Genomic DNA, 5,736 nt, shown 5'->3' with positions numbered 1-5,736 from the left:
ATGCCTTCGGTGTTGTATCTAATAAGTCATCACCATACCCAAAGTCATCTAGATTTTCTCCTATGTTATCTTCTAGGAGCTTTATAGTTTTGTGCTTTACTTTTAGGTCTATCTTCCATTGTGAATTAATTTTGTGAAGGGTGTTAGGTCTGTGTCTAGATTTTTTTTTTTTTTTTGCATGTGAACCTATAGTTCTTCCCCCACTATTTTTTGAAAAGTCTATTTTTTATCCATTGTATGGCCTTTGATCCTTTCTCAAAGACTAGTTGACTATATTTACATGGGTCTATTTCTTGGCTCTCTATTTTTTTTACCACTGATCTATTTCTGCATCTTTTCACCAATATGGCAATGTCTTGATTGCTGTAGTTTTATAGTAAGTCTTGGAATCAGGTAATGTCAGTCTTTCAACTCTGTTCTTTTCCTTCAATATTGTGGTGGCTATTCTGCATCTTTTGCCTTTCCAAATAAACTTTAGAATCAAATAAACTTTCTGGGATTTTAACTAAAATTGTGTTGAATCTATAAATCATGCTGAAATGAAGAGACATCTTGACACTATTGAGTCTTCCTATCCTTGAACATGGACTCTCTCTTGATTTATTTAGTTCTGATTTGATTTTATTCATCACAGTTCTGTGGTTTTCTTCATAGCGATTTGTACATATTTTGTTAGATTTGTAACTACTTCATTTTTTGAAGTCTAATGCAAATGGTACTGTGTATTTAATTTTGGATTTCACTTGTTCATTGCTGAATACAAGTGACTTTTTTATATTAACTAAGTATCTTGCAACCCTGCTGTATTTGCTTACTAATCCAGGAGTTTTTAAAATCAATTCCTTTGGATTTTCTAAAAAGACAATCATGCCATTGGCAAACAAAGACAGTTTTATTTCTACCTTCCAAATCTGTATATGTTTAATTTCCTTTTCTTGTCCTACTGTTTTAGCTAAGACTTCTGATACAATGTTAAAAAGCAGTGGTGATAGGGGATAGATAACATTGCCTTGAGCCTAGCCTTAGTGGGAAATTTCTCACCATTGAGTATGATGCTAGCTGTAGGTTATTTGTAGATATTTATTATCAAGTTGAAGATGTTGCCTTCTCTTTCTAATTTGCTGAGAGCTTTCATCATAAATAAGTGTTGGATTTTGTCAAATGCTTTTTCTGAATCTATTTATATGACAATGTGATCTTTCTTCTTTAGTCTGTTGATGTAATAGATAATGTTAATTAATTAATTTTCAAATGTTGAAACAGCCTTGCATACTGGGGAATAAATCTCACTTTGTTGTGCTATATAATTCTTTTTATACATTTTTTGTTTCATTTTGATGATATTTTGTTGAGGATTTTTACATCATGTTACGAGAAATATTAGTCTGTAATTTTCTTTTCTTGTAATATCTGTTTCTGATTTTGATATTAGGGTGATGCTGGCCTCATAGAATGAATTAGGAAGTAATACCCCTGCTTCTATACTTTGAAGGAGATTGTAAAAAATAGGTATAATTTCTTCCTTAAATATTTGGTAGAATTCACAAGTGAACTCATCTAGACTTGGTGCTTTCTATTTTGGAAGGTTATTAATTATTGATTTCTTTAATTGATATAGGTCTATTCAGATTGTCTATTTCTTCTTGTGTGAGTTTCAGCAGATGTGTCCCTCAAGGAATTAGTCCATTTCATCTAGGTGATCAAATTTGTGGGTATAGGATTGTTTATAGTATTCTTAAAATACTATAAAAATACTTATAGATTATCATTTTAATGTCCATGGGACCGTTAGTGATCCCCCTCTTTCACTTCTGATTCTAGTAATTTGTGTCCATGGATCTGTTGATTTTTCAGTCTGATCAACTTTTAACTTGTTGATTTTTCAGTCTGATCAACTTTTAACTTGTTTTTAGGACAGAGTGGTGGCTTCCAGCTTCTTACATATTGGACTGGAAACCAGAAGTCCCTCTTTTTTTTGCTTTTTAAATATTCTTAAAGTGGAAACATCAGTGGCTGATTCTAGACCTTTCTTTTTTTTTAATATAAGCATTTAAAGCTGTAAATGTCCTTCTAAGCACAGTTTTAGCTATATCTCATGCGTTTTGATATATTGTATTTTTGTTTTCAGTAGTTGAAAATATTCTCTAATGTTCCTTGTGATTTATTCTTTGACCCATGGGTTATTAGATTTCCAAATATTTCAGTATTTTCCAAATACATTTTTGTTATTGATTTCTTATTTAGTTCTGTTATGGTAAGAGACTGTGCTCTATATGATATTCATCCTTTTAAATATTAGGATTTAATTTATGGCTCAAAATATAATCTGGTATTTGTTTCATATGCCCTTTAACAGAATGTGTATTTTGCATTGTTGAGTGTAGTTTCTATAAAGGCTGTGAGGTCAAGTTAGTTGGTAGTGTTGTTCAACTCTTCTATATCCTTACCTCATTTTTTGATCACCATTTTCTACCAATTATTGAATAAAGAAAGTTAAAATTTTTAACTATTATTGTGGATTTATCCATTTCTCAATTCAATTTTGTAAGTACTTTATACATTTTAAACATCTATAATTATGTACATACCCATTAAGTGTTAGTATACCTTCCTGATGAATTGACCAATTTATCAATAATAAATGTTCCTTTTTAATCTCTAGTAATACTCCTGATCTTGAGATCTACAGTTTCAGATATTATAGCTACTCAGCTTTGTTTTATTTGATGTTTTCATTATCTCTCTCTATATATATATTCTATAATTTTGCTTCTTATCTGCATATTTATATTTAAAGGACATCTTTTGTAACAGCATGGAGTTGTGTCTTGCTTTTTTATGTAATCTGACAATTTCTGCTTTTTGATTGGAATGTTAGTATTATTGATACATCTGGGGTCAATTTTATCATATTGCTATTTGTTTTCTATTTGTTCCATCTGTACTTTATTTATTATTTTGTCCTATCATTCTTGGATTAATTGTATATATTTTACTCTTGCATTTTCCTCATCTACTGGCTTTTAGGTATACTTTTTGTTGTTGTACTAGGGATTTAAAAGGTATCCTTTATTTGTCATAGTCTACCATAAATTAATACACTTTATATTAAGTATAAGAACTTTACAAAAATATACTTTCATTTACCCTTTCTTATTCTTTGTGCTATTTTACTTCCACTTTTGTAATAAACATCACAATGTATTATTATTTTTTCATAAAAATCAATTATATTTTAAAGAAATTAAAACATAGTAAAAATCTGTAATTCTTATACATCTACCATTTGGGGCATTCTTTATTCGATTTTATATATCTGGGTTTGTAAATGGTTTCATTTTCCTTTATTTTGAAGATTAAAGAAGAGCAACAACCTATTTCTTATACTACAAGTCTGCAGGCAACAAATTCTCTCAGCTTTTATTTGTCTAAAAATATGTTTCACCTTTATTTTTGAAAGATATTTTCACTAGATGTAGAATTTAAGGTTAACAGTTTCCTCTACTTTCAGTACTTTAAAAAATTATTCTACTGTATTTAGGCTTGCATTATTTCTGATGAGAAGAAAGTAATAATTTTTTTTAAACATCTTTATTGGGGTATAATTGCTTTACAATGGTGTGTTAGTTTCTGCCCCATAACAAATTGAATCAGTTATATATATACATATGTTCCCATATCTCTTCCCTCTTGCGTCTCCCTCCCTCCCACCCTCCCTATCCCACCCCTCCAGGCGGTCACAAAGCACCGAGCCGATATTCCTGTGCCATGTGGCTGCTTCCCACTAGCTATCTACCTTACGTTTGTTAGTGTGTATATGTCCATGACTCTCTCTCGCCCTGTCACAGCTCACCCTTCCCCCTCCCCATATCCTCAAGTCCGTTCTCCAGTAGGTCTGTGTCTTTATTCCTGTCTTACCCCTAGGTTCTTCATGACATTTTTTTTATCTTCTTAAATTCCATATATATGTGTTAGCATACGGTATTTGTCTTTTTCTTTCTGACTTACTTCACTCTGTATGACAGACTCTAGGTCTATCCACCTCATTACAAATAGCTCAATTTCATTTCTTTTTATGGCTGAGTAATATTCTATTGTATATATGTCCCACATCTTCTTTATCCATTCATCCGATGATGGGCACTTAGGCTGTTTCCATCTCCGGGCTATTGTAAATAGAGCTGCAATGAACATTTTGGTACATGACTCTTTTTGAATTTTGGTTTTCTCAGGGTATATGCTCAGTAGTGGGATTGCTGGGTCATATGGTAGTTCTATTTGTAGTTTTTTAAGGAACCTCCATACTGTTCTCTATAGTGGCTGAACCAATTCACATTCCCACCAGCAGTGCAAGAGTGTTCCCTTTTGTCATTGAGCCTCTGTATGTGAAGTGTGTTTGGAGATTGTTGAGCTTGAACCTATGGGTTAATATTTTCTCTCAAATTTGTAATAAGTTTGACCATTGCTTTTTCACGAATTTTTCTGCCCCATTCTCTCTTTCCTCTCCCCTCGTACTTCAACCATAAGAATTTAAACCACTTGATATTTCCCACTGGTCACAGAGGCTCTGTTTATTTTTTCTTGGATTTTTTTTTCTTTGCTTTGGTTTAGATAGTTCCTATTGTCCCTTCATCAAGTCACTGATCTTTTCATTTGTAAATTGCTCTGAATTTTAAACTTTATGCATTATATTTTTTAGTTCTAGAATTTGTATTTTTCATAGTTTTTATTTCTGTTGAAACTCTATTTATTATGCAAACTTTTTCTTTAAATTCTTGAATATAGTACCAATAACTCTTTTAAAGTTTTTGTCTCTTAATCCTAATATCATTGCTATTTCTGGCTCTCTTTTTATTGACTGCTTATTTTATTTAATATCTAGTAATATTCTGGTATAGAGGACATTTTGGATATTATGTTGTAGATTCTTGGGATTTTGTTGTCTTTAAAGAGTTTTGGATTTACATCTGGCTGGCAGTTAGTTTGCTGATGGAGCATACTGACATTTTAGGCCTTGTTATGCAAGGTCTAGAGCAAGGGTCAGCAAATTACACCCACAGGCACAATCTGGCTCACCAAATATTTTTGTAAATAATGTTTTATTGGAAAACATCCATGCTTATTTCTTTATCTATTGCTTATGGATGCTTTCATTCTAGAATGGCAGAATCACGTAGTTGAAACAGAGATTATGTGGCCTGCAAACCTAAAATATTTACTCTTTGGTCGTTTACAGGAAAAGTTGACTGACTACTAGTTGAGAGTAGACTTTACGCTAAAGCATGGCTTTTCTAGGGTTTCAACTGAATATCTAGGGTGTTTACTAAGGTCTATATACTCTCCATTGGTCCAATGTTTCCAAACACTATGTGGCCTCCAGAATCTACATTCAGCTCATAGCTCCCCAATAGCTATTCTGCACCAGGCCTTGTAAGATTTTGCTCTACATGCAGTTTATTATTTGGCCAAAGACTTAAGGGGATTTCTATGCAGATTTTTCAAGCCCCTTCTCTGCATAACTCTCTCTTCTCCAGTATTGTGTGTTCCACAAATTCCAACTTCTTCAGAAGCCCTGAACACCAATATCTGCCTCTTCTGGTCAGTAAGACTTCAGTGTTCTGCTTGGGATCCACATCCCCTGGCACAGTCCAAAAATGCCTCCAACTTAAAGCCTTGGACAATTGTTGGGCCCACCTCAGGTTATTTCCTTTTTTTCCCCAAGGGTCACAGTTTTGT

The sequence above is a fragment of the Pseudorca crassidens genome, chromosome 17 (assembly GCF_039906515.1).
Source record: "Pseudorca crassidens isolate mPseCra1 chromosome 17, mPseCra1.hap1, whole genome shotgun sequence".
In the NCBI taxonomy this organism is placed as follows: Eukaryota; Metazoa; Chordata; class Mammalia; order Artiodactyla; family Delphinidae; genus Pseudorca; species Pseudorca crassidens.
The sequence above is the reverse complement of the archived record's forward strand: the minus strand, read 5'-3'. Positions refer to the sequence as shown.